Here is a 16,036-nt window from a genome sequence, read left to right as displayed (position 1 = left end):
AATAACAGAATGCAGCCACAACAATTGAACATCGCATTGCAGAATTGAACCAAGCAGTTAACTAAACACCACAACAAATGAACCAAACGTTAACTGAGCACCAAATTGCACAATATAACATACTCCTAATAGAAGATCAGACAATTAACCAAGCCAAGCATGCTTAACAACTTGGAAATATAGCAATTGTAATTGTTTCTCATGTATTTAGTACAGCCAAATTCGATTTATTTCTCACATGGTATACAATAATAGAATGCACCCACAACAATTGAACATCGCATTGCAAAATTGAACCAACCAGTTAACAAAACACCACAACAAATGAACCAAGCGTTAACTGAGCACCATATTGCACAATATAACATCCTCCTAATAGAAGATCGGACAATTAACCAAACCAAGCATGCTTGACAACTTGGAAAATTGCACCCTGAAGAATTGAACATCACATTTGCAGAATTGAACCAAACAGTTAATTGAACACCACATTGCACAACATACAGAACATATACTCTAGAGCAGAAGATTGCATGGTAAAAGTAGATAGCACAATCCACTAGAATATATTTAGGAAAGGCAATAGCTAGCAAACTGAAAGGCAGTAGCTACTCCACATTGTCGGAGATATCGATGACGATTGGCTCCTTGGACATGGAAGAGAGTGAGGCCTCCGCATCGTGGGTGCCCTCGTCGTAGTGGTGAGTTGCCTGAGCCGCTCCGGGCACCAACCTGCTGGCTCTCGAGATGAGGTAAGCACGTGCATCCTGAGAAAACACCTTGTAGTCTTCGTCGAAGGCACCGACAGTGGCCTCGAGAAAACGCCACGAACTGTCGTTTAAAGCAGCCAATCGCGTCGCGGCATTGGCGTGCGAGGCATCGACGGTGGCCTCGACGGCGAGGTGCTCCTCCAAGATCTAGGGGTCGGCACGAACGGCAGCCATCGCGACCTCATCCGCGCGTGCAGCCGCGATTTGCTTCTCCGCTGCCAAATGCTTCTTGAGATCCTGGCTATACTGCATGCACCATGGCTTAGGGTGGCGCTTATTTGGTGGAGGGGTCGGTGATTTGGCTGGAAGGTGTCGCGCCAGCGATCGGGGCATGTGGGATGTGGAAGGAGGAGGACGATGGGGGTCGGTGTGGATTACCTGCGTGGATAGACGAGGCCGAGCAGCGTGAAGGAGGGTCGCCGGCAAGGAGGCGGCGCTGCAAGCAAGGAGTGAAGGTTTCAACTTGGAAAGGAAGGCAGAAACAGGGGAAATGTGGCATTTGGTAAGGGGGAGGGGCGGGGAGGTAGATATTTCCACGAAAGCCAAAAATTTGGAATCGCTTCAGCGAAAAAACTGGCGTGCAAAGTGTCATTAGACACGGTCCCTTATTCAGAGCGGGTTGTGGACTGTAGCCGTCGCACCTTCTCGCGCAAGCCGTATGCGTACTATACTCCAACGGTGCTCCAAGATATTTTGTGCTGCATCTCACGCGGTTGGTTATAATAAACTGTGTGGGATCTACTTGATTTTTCGTCTTGATTTGAATTGCGTAATGGGGTGACGGCAGCAATGGACGGTGTTTGAATTGCTAGACCTTTTATCTGCAGTGAACATGCAACTATATGTGTGTCATACAAGAATTGGAATTATTGAGGGTTCATTTGGACATTTTATACATTAAATTGGTTTTCTAGCCATTGCAGGTGCACAATTCAAAATTAAACTACATGCACATGCTCCGGTGCACCAACATGGGTTGTAAAATGATATATGTGTCCATGGGTTTATGCTTATGTCCCATGCAAGAAATGGGGATGAATTTCGAACACCACGGCACCGTGGCTCTCCGGCAAACATTGACATACTTGCTTTTGTAATTCTAGTAAATCCAAAAGACGTCCGACATTCATGAAACTTGGCATGCTATCATGGAGCGGCATCAACATGTTGTGGTAAAAAAATTGTCCCATTTGGGGTAGGTTTGGGTATAAGCTTCTCATAAACCAGAGTTTCTCACAACAAGCGTGATGGTTTCGGTAGGGAACGTTGCACCTTTCTGGACGAAACGATATCCATTGCCTCTTCTCGATTTCAATTTTTTTCCTAGTGTCAACATAGAACAACAGGAGTGTTGTGTCAATTTTTGGGATTTTTCAGGGTTCGTTTGGACATTTTTATGCATTAATTGAGTTTTCAATGCATTCATGTGCATAATTCAAATTTGAACTACATGTGCATGCTCTAATGCATATAAATTGGTTGAAAATTCAAATCTGTGTCCTTGGTTGCATGCTTAGGTCCCATGCAAGAAATGGGAATGAATGTCAAACAGCCTGCCACCGTCACTCGGCCGAAAACATTGAGATACCTAGTTTTTAAATTCTAGTAAATACAAAACTCGTCTAAAATTCATGAAACTTGGCATGCTATCATGGAGTGGCATCAACATGCCGTGGTAAATTTTTTTGTCCCATTCGGGGCAGGTTTGGGTATATGCTTCTCACAAACCAGAGCTTCTCACAACAAGCATGATGGTTTCGGTAGGGAACGTCCCACCTTTGGGGACGAAACGATATCCATTGCCTCTTATTTCTTTCAAAATTTCTCGTGTCAACATAGAACAACAGGAGTGTTGTGTCAATTTTTGTGATTTTTTCAGGGTTCGTTTGGACATTTTTATGCATTAACTGAGTTTTCAATGCATTTATGTGCATAATTTAAATTTGAACTACATGCACATGCTCCAGTGCATATAAATTGGTTGAAAAATCAAATCCTTGTCCTTGTGTGCATACTTAGGTCCAATGCAAGAAATGGGAATGAATTTCAAACACCAGGGCACCGTTGATTGCCGGCAAAACGTTGAGATACTTTGTTTTTAAATTCTAGTAAATCCAAAAGTCGTCTGAAATTCATGAAACTTGGCATGCTATCATGGAATGACACCCGACATGCTGTGGTATTTTTCGTGTCCATTTGAGAGAAGGCGCACTCGAATAACAGCCAACAAAGGCATTTTGAAAAAATAGCTACCTCTTTAATATCTCAAACGTTTGTATACTTCAAACCGCGTGCGTTCTGTTAACCATTCACGTGATGCCATGTGTATTGGTTTTAATGGCTATAGGTTTTAATGGCTCTTGATCGCAAACATTTTAGATGGAACACCCGTATGCAAAGTGAGAGCAGGATTTGTGCATCTGTTGAACGCAAACAGTTCTTTTGGATGACCCGTGTGCAACCACTTACAAAAAAATTGGTAATATTTGCATCTGTCATATTGGGTATGTTGCCATTTTTCAAACTAGAAAGATTGACATTTTTTGATCTAGTAACATTGCCATTTGTCAACCTGGTAACACTGCAATTTTTCAAAATATGAAGCTAAAAATCACTAGCAGTGTCTAATTTTTGCAACTAAAATTCAGTAATTAAGCATAGATGGACGCGAGGAGGCTTGTTCAGCCGGGCGTGCAGCAGGTGGTGCAGTACTATTCGATTTGACAGCAGGCGGCACAATTCTCGGTACAGCTTTAATGCAGACGAGGGAGGGGGTAGCGGTTCACCAAATGTTGAACGACCAATGATGCATCCTCCTTCAATTAGCATCGTGTGAATGCATGAGGGAAGTAATGGGAGGAGGACCGAAAAAAGAGGCAGCACGATGTGAATGCAACGTAGTTTGGACTCATATAAAGGCGCCCCTCCATTCCAATGCATCTACCACATCGTATGCACCTAAGTATTTGCCTAAGCACCTACACTAATAAGCGAAAAAGTGCTCACTCCAGACCCATGGCAGCGATGCGCGCGAGCGGCCAGCGGCTGTGCCAGATGGTCCACGACGCCGGCTTGCGGCATGGCACAGTGGGTCGTCTCCATACAGTGTTGGCGACTAGCTGGTGGATGGCCGCCGTCGATGCCAGCTACGACTCTCAATTGGACCAGATGATCGTTGCCACCACCAACAAGTTCACCGTCCTCAAGAAGCTCGCGGACGACATTGTCGTACTCCTCCAGCCCGCGCGCCCGGGCTCCTCATTGCCTGCCACCCTAATCGGCCTCCATGGTCGGAACCTCTTTCAAGCACTAGTGGCCCTGTGACTGCCTGCCGACGCCACGAAGAATGTCCACCTGGAGGTCGCGCTCGCCAGGTGGTCATACAGACATGTGCGATCCCTTTGCTTAATTATATGCATCACTGTAACTAGTACTCCATCCGTCAATTTATAAGTTGTGTTGCCAGTGTTTGGGGCTGGCGCACGATCACACATGTTTGTGTGCATGCGGTTGTGCTGGGCCCGGCGCGACGATGCAGTTACCCGCTGCAAAAACTGCCATGTAGTGGATGTGGCATTGACCATTGGGCGGCAACAGTCGGTCATCCGGGTGCCCAATAAAGGATGCAAAGAGGGATCCTACAGCAGCAAGGAACAGCTTCCCTACCGATAGCTCATCTAACAGAACTCCCACATTAATTGTGCTGAGGCTTGAGTAGTCATCAGATAGGTTACCGGATGGGAAGTGGCCTCGATGTTAAATTAACTGATGTGATGGGCCACTGTAAACATTTAATTGCGTTGAATGTATATAGTGCTCCATCATATTAGTTGAATTAACCTTGAGGTCCTTGTTTTGCAATTTTGACATTTTTTTGTACACATGTTGATTGGCTTGAAGAAGGTCTATCTCGTTACTTTTTGATAATTTTTGTTTTTTGAACACATGTTGATTGGCTTGAATGAAGGTCTATCCCATTACTTTACGACATGTTTCCAAAACGTGGACCTCGAGGTTAATTCAACTAATAGGACGGAGCACTATATACATTCAACGCAATTAAATGTTTTTCCAAAAAAAAGTGATATGATTTCTGTGAAACTTATAAGTCATGTATGTCAAATTAACCTCTGTGTACTTGTTCTCGGATTAACCTCCGGGCCTTTTTACCACGTATCACACACATCTTGTTAAGTTGAACCGTTTATGTTCTCTTCCCTAATCGAAAACAGTTCATTCGACTGAACCGTATGCCGTATATCACATACACCTTGATCTGGCTGACCGTTTCTGTTGCTTTCCCTAATAGCTAACAGTTCATCGTAGCGAACTGTATGCCGTATATCGCACACACATTGATATGGTTGCCCGTTTCTGTTGTTCTGTCTAATCGCAAACAGTTTTTCTGGATCAACCGTAGGCCCTGCATCGCACACGCAACTAAAATCTGAACCACGTTTGATGGCTCCTGTAACATTCCAAAATTCTAAATTTTGGAATGTTATAATAAATAAATAATTATGATTGTTTGTTTGATTGTTGTGTGATTAAATGTGTGAAATTGAGTAGAAATTGGAACTTTTTGAAAGTTGAATGAGAGGGAATAAAAGGACTTTCCCAAAACTTTCATCTTGCATTTTGATCTCCATGAATTCAAATTCATTTCATCACAAAACCCTAGGGTGAAGATAATATGACTTCTTTAATTTAAAGAAATGAAATGGGGTTTGAGAAGATTTGAATTCCATTTGAGAATATTTCAACTCAGAAACTTTATGCCACTCAAGGATTTTCATGAGAGAAGATAATGGGACTTCTTCAAAATATATGAAATAGAGTGGGGAGTTATGAGGACCACTTTTGAAATTTATTTGAATCACTTTTGAAAAATGTTTTCCATTTGGAGTTTCAAGATAATTTCTATAAAATAAAGAGAGGGGATAAAATGACTTTCTCAAATATAAAAGAGTTGGAAATTTCATTTGAATATAAGTTGGAGTTTTTAGAACTTATTTGGTATTTACTCAATTTGCAAAAAGTGCATTAAATGCATTAGGAAAATATTTTTCAAATTCTTCTATGCTTTAATAAATGTTCACTGTGCTCTAGATATTCCAAGATAATTTTAGAAATTATCGTGGTATTTTTAGAATTTTGTTTGGTTTCATTTTGGCCTCGGAAAGTTTTTTTGTAAAAAAAAAGAACACAACACCGCCTGGACCGAGACTTGGTTCGGCCCAGGGGCGCACCAGCCAGCCACTAGCCATTTAGGCCCAAGGCCGACGCCCGCACGTCACCCAGCGCCCGAGCGCTCCCCGCTTGTCGCCTCGCTCGCCCGCTCGTCTCTCTCCCTCGCTCATCTCTCCCGTGTCGCTGACCCATGGGGCCCACTCCCCAGGTCGTCCCTAACCTCCGGCAGACTCCGCTGGATGAGCACGCGCACGCGCATGCCCGAACCCGCCGGCCGAAGCTCTAGGGATAGAGCTTATCCCACAGCCCCGAGCCCTCTACTCACGCCTATAAAATCCCCGGAGCCCCCTCTCTCCGTTCTCCAACTCCGTTTCGCCTCAGACCACCCGTAGTTGACGCCCCGCCGCGTTGGATCTCGCCGGAGCCGGAGCATCTCGCCGGAGTTTTCGTCGACGTAGACTACCCTGCCTTCATTTTCTTCCTGTCAAACTTCGTTCCTCGCCGAGGCGCATCTTGTCGACATTCTCCTTTTGCCCTAGGTTCGCCGGAGACGCCGCCCCGACGACCTGCGTCTTCGCTGGAGCACGGAGCCGCCGCCATTCGCTCCCCCCGACGCGCACCGTCACCACCACCGGACCGCCCGCGTCGCACATGTCCCGTTCGTCCCCTCCCCCGCCGCCGAGGAGCACCGCACTCGCCGCCCTGTCACCGCCAGATGCGAGCGCCGCCATTTCCCTACGCCGTTGTCGCTCGCTGTAAGACGAACCCCCGTTGGTTTAGTTCGGTTTTTTTATTAGATCGGTCAACCACGGTTTCAAATAAACAATGTGGTTTCAGTTAAACCGATCTTGGTTTATTTTGTTTTTTAGCCGTGGTTGTTATTTTCCCTATTTAGCGGCTGTTCACTCTATAAGCATCGCAACAAACAACTTGCAGCCTATAGAAATCTGCCACGTGGCCAGGACTTGTTCGTGATTACTTTCTTCACCGTTCAGTCCCTGGAATTAGTAGACTAGTCCCTAACCTTAGTTTAGCCACAACTTTTTAACCGTAGATCCAAACTCGATGAAACCAGCGGCAAATTCTTCATGTTGTTTAGATCTATCTAGTGGTATCTTTTTTGTAAACTTTTGCCAGATTCAAATTTGAACTTCATTCAGATTTGAATTCAAACTTGAACTGGCCATATCTCCTAAACCGTAGCTCCGATTAAGTTGATTGTTTTTGCACTTTGTGGCCGTAGCCCAACCCTATCACTTGGACCATTCTCGAAATATTTTTCACACACTAGGATCTATCCATTAATATTTTCCTTCTATGCCTCGTATGCACTATAGCTCACATCACTTCTAAACCCCGTGCCTATGTTGTGTTGCACTTAGAAAATTTTGTGATAGTTAAGTGTGTTGTATGTTCATTTGGTTTTTCCGAGACTTTTTGCTTTGCATGTTCTTCTTCGTTCTCTGAAATGATTGCTTATGTGAATGCAATGTCTGACTTTATAGATTTTCATCGGAGAGTGATGAATAATTCTATTAAGTAAATTTCTGAGAGCGATATAATCTTCATCAACTATTATCAGGCAAGTTCACATTTGACCATTCTTCCAATTAACTATGTTTGTATTATGCACTTAGTCCTTTTATGGTAGGATTACATGGTAGGATTTATTGTTGCCAGATGGCTATGCCGTTACCTAGTAGTTCATTTGAGGTAGGTCTGATCTATACATCCTTGTCACCACCGTGTAAGTTTATTTTGCCTCGCTAAATGTGACTTGCCAGTATCGTACATGGCTGCAACATCTTATGTTGCAGGAATTTCTACGACGAGTAAGAGTTACGTTGTATGGTTACGGTCTACACTCGACTTGCCGTTGGCGTTGATGGGACTCCACACCCGTTCGATTGTTTCCGCTGAGACTTATGAGGTATATATCAGTTTTACGTTGTTTATACATGTGATTGCACTTTGATATATACATCGATGTACTGTGTGTGCCAGCATACCGATCCAGGTGGCACAGATACACAGAGGATTGACCATTTGAGGTCGGGTCGCTATAGAGATAGTATCAGAGCACATGTTGACTATAGGACGTGACCCTAGAAACTGGAAAGCCCTTAGGAAAGGATCTCTCTAAAACTTTATTTTCAAAAAGATCCTTTACTTCTGTTCTTTTCTGAGCTTTATCAAATCTTTCCTTTTACCTCAAATAGTTAGACAGTACCCCTTTTCCCTTTGACCACACGGAGGATCAACTGATGAGACCACTCCGAGAAGGACAAGATATTAGACTTCACCATACACCAGAAGAATTGAAGCTACAACAGTCGAAGCCTCTGAAGAATTGAAGAATTTGAAGACACTGACGAATTCCAAGAATTATATGACCTTTAGAGGACCAAAGCCTCGTGGTATACTCACGTTAGATGCGACGATTTGTGAGCTGTCATATTTTGTGTGTGTTTTTCGACAGCAATAAATAAAACCATTTACAAAACTATATTGTTTGTATTATGTGTATCTCTCTCTATCCCTCCCGTATCTCATCCCAAAACCCTTGGACCCAATAGATGTTGAATGAAGATGGGCTTGTATTATCTGGACCGATCACTCAGTGGGAGGCAGAGCTATGGATACAAAACATGGAGAATCACTTCGGGAGCAATTTAGTTGCAAGGAAGTATGAGGTTCAATACGCTCTTCAGTACTTCACAAAAAGTGCTGCAACTTGATGGAAAATGCATCAGGCCATACAAGGATGTAATGGAGCAAAAACTTGGGAAGAATTGAAGAAGACTCTGTTGGGATCTCGGCTTATCCGGAAGCGCAGTGATAACCCGACGAAGAAACGTTGTGCCTGCAAGATATGCGGAGATATAGGACACACCCATGAAGAACACAAGGATGGATGCCATCATTGTGAAGGAAATCACCGAGCTGAAGAATGCCTGACTAGGGAGGTTACTTGTTTCTTGTGTGAAGGAACTACGCACTACCCTGCCTAGTGTCATATTTACCCCAAGGTACAAGAAATTACCAAGCAGCAGAAGGATGCAATGAAAGAAGCCCTTAGGGATAGTTTAAAAGAACCTGTGATGAAGGAAGATGTTGACGACCCTGATGGAGAAGGCCTAACCAGATTTTACTCCAATGCCTGCTATTCATGTGGAGAAGAAGGACATTTTTCACTATATTGCACGAAGCAAAGCCACGAGTATCTGCGAGACTTCCCAATAGAAGAAGTGCAGTTTGATCCACAAGAGATAGAAGAATTGATCGGAACGAATAAGTCAAGGAAGAGAAAGAGCATGTGTCCCCAGAACAACCCAATTTCTACAGAAAAGGACCTGAGTCATATCACTTGTTACCGATGCAAGGATTTATGTCATTATGCTAGCAAATGCCCAGCAAGGAAGCCAAGAACCCAAGGAGCCAAGATAACCACCAGGAAGCCCCTGGATTTGTCTGAAGTCATTTGTTTACGCTGCAAAGGAGTAGGACATTTTGCCAGAGAATGTTCAGACCTAAGGAAAGCTTGAGCTGAGTAGTTGAGATCTTGATATTGGAATAAAGCATGTAATAAATGTGGAACACACTTTTATTTTTGTTGGGGATGTTGAGTTGAGTTATGAAATGGGAATTGTAATAGTTCGTGAAGCAATAAAAGTTGAGGTGTTTGGAATCTCATATGAAATGTTATGAGTTGTTTGCTGATTGTGAGTGCCTCTCTCACTATGTCACCCAGACGTAAACCTTGAACCCATGGACAAGCTGACCCAAACCTTTCCCAGAAAAATAACCACATTTCACCCAAGGAAATACATACAGTATCCTGAGTACCCCTTCTATCTTATACCTGCAGATGACAACCCTTTACGAGTCTTTTCTCAAGGGCCCAGAAACGATCATGACCTTGACTAGTGATCAGGATTACCCAAAGATCCTGAAGGACATGATGAAGCATATTCATCTTGAAGGAGATGCAGTCTACAAGGGTTATCCTTTCATGGAGAATGGAGTTGAACTTTGGTACGTGGAGGTACACCTCCACCGTGTGGAGGGAGTTTGCCCAAAGACTATGGGACAATACTTTTTCATTTCTCGAGTACCACGAGCAACATTCTTCGACTCTGTTCGTGAAGCTGCTATGGAAGCCATACGTCAGATTGGAGAAATACTTGAAGCAAGACTTCGTTATAATCAGGAATACCTGAGGGAGGTGCATGCAGATATGATGGAGATGAAGCTCATGGCCACCACGATGAAGAAAAACATCGATGATTTGAAGGATCACATCGCACAATTCTAGTGGGACTGAAGCATCTTCAAGAAGGGCAAATGAATAAAGATGGGAGTAATGCTTGACCATACCAAACTATGTGGATGGCAGCTTTTCTAATAGAGTACTTTTGAAATTTGAGTTTTGAGTAGTGGTTAAGGATATAATAAAGGATTTGATATGAAGAGAATATGAATTATGAATGAACCAGTACATTTTGTTTTAATGGTAAAACCCTGTGTGAACACTAGACCGATGGAAAGGAAAATGTTGTTCCATAGTTGGAGTTGCGACAAATAAGTTGGAATTTTGTTTTACTTATAATGGTTACCCCAAGAGTAGGAAGGAATGAAGTACTATTGTATTTAAAGGAGATGTAATGTTGGAATATGGAACAATAGTAACTCCAATGATGAGTTAAAGATATACAAGTTTGAAGTGGGCCCATAACCCATAGGACCTAGGATTTGATAAGGAAACAAGCACAACCTTGTTGTAGGAAGAATTATGGAAGAAGCTATGATTTCATCAGCTGACGTTCCATAGGAGGTTACGTAAACCCAGGAGTTGTGAAGAAACGATAGAGGTTTTGTTTGGCTTGCAGAACCAATGGTTTACCCGAACCCAGTTCGTGGAGATGAGAAGTTCTACAATGCTTGTGAGGATTCCCAAGTGTTAGAATACGTGATTCACTATCTACGTACGTAGTAATAATTCAAGTACGGGATGGATTGGCCCCCATACCGGAGACTTGTATCATGAGCTATCATATGTTGATGGAAAATCAGAGAGCCTTAAAACCCTAGAAGAGTGTCGACACGACAAGCCAAAAGACTTAGAATGGCAGGACGATGGAAACCTTGTACATGCACCTATTGCCAATCATAGGTTATGCGGTGACGTTCAGCCCAGACCCATTTCCTGCAGGAGGAACCAATAATTGTTGACCACCATGAGATTTTTGATAGTTGTTTAGCACTGGCGACAGACCTAACAGCTAAGAAGACCCAGTCTCCGAAGGATCATATTTTGATGCAAGGACTCAAGATTTTGAGGAAAAGGTTATGCCCTACCGGAAGAGCCTCAAAGGAAGAGTTACTCCAGGGAGTATGAGAAGACCGACACCGTCAATGCAAAGGATGGAGTACATGAGTTTTGTTGGGACCGTAACCATGCTTCTAAGGGTGGTAGCACCCATTACCTTGTGTTGTTGAATGGATTTTCAAGAAGACCCCCCAAAACCTAACCTTCTTTCTAGCCTCTCCGCATCTCGAGGACGAGATTCATTTTAAGGGTCGTAGTTGGTAACATACCAAAATTCTAAATTTTGGAATGTTATAATAAATAAATAATTATGATTGTTTGTTTGATTGTTGTGTGATTAATTGTGTGAAACTGAGTAGAAAGTGAAACTTTTTGAAAGTTGAATGAGAGGGAATAAAAGGACTTCCCCAAAACTTTCATCTTGCATTTTGATCTCCATGAATTCAAATTCATTTCATCACAAAACCCTAGGGTGAAGATAATATGACTTCTTTAATTTAAAGAAATGAAAAGGGGGTTGAGAAGATTTGAATTCCATTTCAGAATATTTCAACTCAGAAACTTTATGCCACTCAAGGATTTTCATGAGAGAAGATAATAGGACTTCTTCAGAATATATGAAATAGAGTGGGGAGTGATGAGGACCACTTTTGAAATTTATTTGAATAACTTTTGAAAAAGTTTTCCATTTGGAGTTTCAAGATCATTTCTATAAAATAAAGAGAGGGGATAAAATGACTTTCTCAAATATAAAAGAGTTGGAAATTTCATTTGAATATTAGTTGGAGTTTTTAGAACTTATTTGGTATTTACTCAATTTACAAAAAGTGCATTAAATTCATTAGGAAAATATTTTCAAATTCTTCTATGCTTTAATAAATGTTCACATTGCTCTAGATATTCCAAGATAATTTTAGAAATTATCGTGGTATTTTTAGAATTTTGTTTGGTTTCATTTTGGCCTCGGAAAGTTTATTTGTAAAAAAAAAGAACAAAACACCGCCTGGACCGAGACTTGGTTCGGCCCAGGGGCGCGCGAGCCAGCCACTAGCCATTTAGGCCCAAGGCCGACGCCCGCACGTCACCCAGCGCCCGAGTGCTCCCCGCTTCTCGCCTCGATCGCCCGCTCGTCTCCCTCCCTCGCTCATCTCTCCCCTATCGCTGACCCATGGGGCCCACTCCCCAGGTCGTCCCTAATTTCCCGCAGACCCCGCTGGATGAGCACGCGCACGCCCGAACCCGCCGGCCGAAGCTCTAGGGATAGAGCTTATCCCATAGCCCCGAGCCCTCTACTCACGCCTATAAAATCCCCAGAGCCCCCTCTCTCCGTTCTCCAACTCCGTTTTGCCTCACACCACCCATAGCCGACGCCCCGCCGTGTTGGATCTCACCGGAGCCGGAGCATCTCGCCGAAGTTTTCATCACCGTAGACTCCCCTATCTTCATTTTCTTCCTGTCAAACTTCGTTACTCGCCGAGGCGCATCTTGTTGACATTCTCCTTTTGCCCTAGGTTCGCCGGAGACGCCGCCCCGACGACCTGCGTCCTCGCTGGAGCACGAAGCCGCCGCCCTTCGCTCCCCCCATCCAGGCCACCCCGACGCGCGCCGTCACCACCACCGGACCGCCCACGTCGCGCCTGTCCCATTCGTCCCCTCCCCCGCCGCCGAGGAGCACCGCAGCCGCCGCCCTATCACCGCCAGACGCCGCCATCTCCCGACGCCGCCGTCGCTTGCTGTAAGGTGAACCCCCATTCGTTTAGTTCGGTTTTTTTATTAGATCGGTCAACCGCGGTTTCAAATAAACAGTGTGGTTTTAGTTAAACCGATCTTGGTTTATTTTGTTTTTTAGCCGTGGTTGTTATTTTTCCTATTTAGCGGCTGTTCGCTCTATAAGCATCGCAGCGAACAACTTGCAGCCTATAGAAATCTGCCACGTGGCCAGGACTTGTTTGTGATTACTTTCTTCACCGTTTAGTCCCTGGAATTAGCAGATTAGTCCCTAATCTTAGTTTAGCCACAACTTTTTAACTGTAGATCCAAACTTGATGAAACCAGCGGCAAATTCTTCATGTTGTTTAGATCTATCTAGTGGTATCTTTTTGTAAACTTTTGCCAGATTCAAATTTGAACTTCATTCAGATTTGAATTCAAACTTGAACTGGCCATATCTCCTAAACCGTAGCTCTGATTAAGTTCATTGTTTTTGCACTTTGTCGCCGTAGCCCAACCCTATCACTTGGACCCTTCTCGAAATATTTTTCACACACTAGGATCTATCCATTAATATTTTCCTTCTATGCCTCGTATGTACTATAGTTCACATCACTTCTAAATCCCATGCCTATGTTGTGTTGCACTTAGAATATTTTGTGATAGTTAAGTGTGTTGTATGTTCATTTGGTTTTTCCGAGACTTTTTGCTTTGCATGTTCTTCTTCGTTCTTTGAAATGATTGCTTATGTGAATGCAATGTTTGACTTTATAGATTTTCATCGGAGAGTGACGAATAGTTCTATTAAGTAAATTTCTGAGAGCGATATAATCTTCATCAACTATTATCAGGCAAGTTCACATTTGACCATTCTTCCAATTACCTATGTTTATATTATGCACTTAGTCCTTTTGTGGTAGGATTACATGGTAGGATTTATTGTTGCCAGATGGCTATGCCGTTACCTAGTAGTTCATTTGAGGTAGGTCTGATCTATACATCCTTGTCACCACCGTGTAAGTTTATTTTGCCTCGCTAAATGTAGACGTGGTTTGGGAAGCGAACATGGTGAGACATGAGTGACAAAGTAGTAAGCAGGACCAAGACTTGTAAATGAACTACCTGGGCGGTATTTGGTTTGAATGGTGGCGAAGTACAGTGGGAGCATGCATGGTTAATCCATGGTGGTGCACCACTAGTGGTCGGCCACCCAGGCTCAAAGAGATCAATCGTATTCTCATGTCTAGAAGCTTACGTGTGCAGCCACAAGCCAATATGGGCTCTGGCTTAGTTGAGTAGTTAGTGTGACCCCTTCCGGGATGGGCTAGCAGATGTAGAATGATTAGGTGTACCGGCCTATCCGTGGGTTAAGGGGAAATACTTTCAAAAGACTATGTCTCGGTCATCCTGTTCTCAAACACTAGGCGGTGCGAGAATTTCAAGGGAGGCGATCGAGTCTTGTGGGGAAAAGTGCGCAAACCTCTGCAGAGTGTTAAAACCTAATAGATTAGTCGTGTCCCCAGTTACGGACAACTTGAGCATCTAGTAGTGAAAATGCCGGGAGATCTCATCACCCTTAATTAAACAGTTGGGTTTTAAATGAAACTTTGGGAATGGTTGAGTTGGGTTTGCCAACTCATCCTATGCAATGTTGTAGTAGTCGAATAATATTTTTTATCCTTGGGAAAAACTAGCTTTATGCAAAAAAACCAAACTTAGAGCTTCCCACCAGCCAAATTGCATGTACAAATAGGTTCATTATACTCATGATGTGACTTGCCAGTACATTCAATGTACTCATCTACATGGCTGCAACATCTTATGTTGCAGGAATTTGTACGACGAGTGAGTTACGTTGTAGGGTTACGGTCTACACTCAACTTGCCGTTGGCGTTGATGGGACTCCACACCCGTTCGATTATTTCCGCTGAGACTTATGAGGTATATCAGTTTTACGTTGTTTATACATGTGATTGCACTTTGATATATACATCGATGTACTGTGTGTGCCAGCATACCGATCCAGGCATGGCACAGATACACAGAGGCTTGACCGTTTGAGGCCGGGTCGCTACAGCTCCACCATCGCAAACGTTTTGCACCTTTTTGATGGTTTTTTACACCATCGTTTGCGATTATTGCATCGCACACAGTTTCGTCGAAGGGTCCTTGATCGTAGTGTCGCGTTAGAAGCATTCTGCAGTAGTGGGTCCACTGCATGGCTAAACAAATTGAAGTTGTGCTTGGCAAGGGACACACTTTGTCAGTGAAACAAACACCCAAGGGGCAAAAAATTTAGAAGAAATCGGTGTTTTGGCAATTACCTTACTGGGAGAATCTACGTGTACGTCACTACATCGATGGCATGCACATAGAGAAGAACATATTTGAAAGCATCCTTGGTAATCTGCTCAAGATTAAAGGTAAAACAAAGGATGCTGATGGTGCAAGACTCGATATGCTTGGTGATAAACAAAAACACATGAATGAAGTAGAAGATGATGAAAAATTCCTCCATGTTCGCTAGAGTCACAATTTCACTCCAAAAGAAGCAAAGAGTTCTTAGAGTATTTGTTGTTAGTTAAGACACCCTCTTCCTACTCCGCAAACATCAGAAGTCTCGTGGATGTGAGCTTAGGTAAAATGAAGTTGGCACACATGAAGTCACATGATTGCCATTTAATGTTGACACAAATCCTCTCGGTGGCCATCTGGAATGATGGTCATAGATATAAGAAAATACTCATTGATCTATGTAATTTCTTCAACAAACTATGGCAGGAAGAGGTAGATCCTGAAGAGCTTGATTATATGCAAGAGGATATTGCAAGAATATTGTCCAGCCTAGAAATGTTTTTTCCACCATCATTCCTTGATGTCATGGTCCATCTGACTGTGCACCTTGTCGATGAGATAAAGTATTACGGTCATGTGTTTCTTTGCAACATGTATCCCTTCAAGCGGTTCATGAGAATATTGAAGCGCTATTGTCGGAACCGATGCTATCCAAAGGCAAGCTATTGGAAAACGTTGCACG

Source organism: Triticum aestivum, chromosome 5D (assembly GCF_018294505.1).
Source record: "Triticum aestivum cultivar Chinese Spring chromosome 5D, IWGSC CS RefSeq v2.1, whole genome shotgun sequence".
In the NCBI taxonomy this organism is placed as follows: domain Eukaryota; kingdom Viridiplantae; phylum Streptophyta; class Magnoliopsida; order Poales; family Poaceae; genus Triticum; species Triticum aestivum.
Note: the sequence above shows the minus strand (reverse complement) of the source record.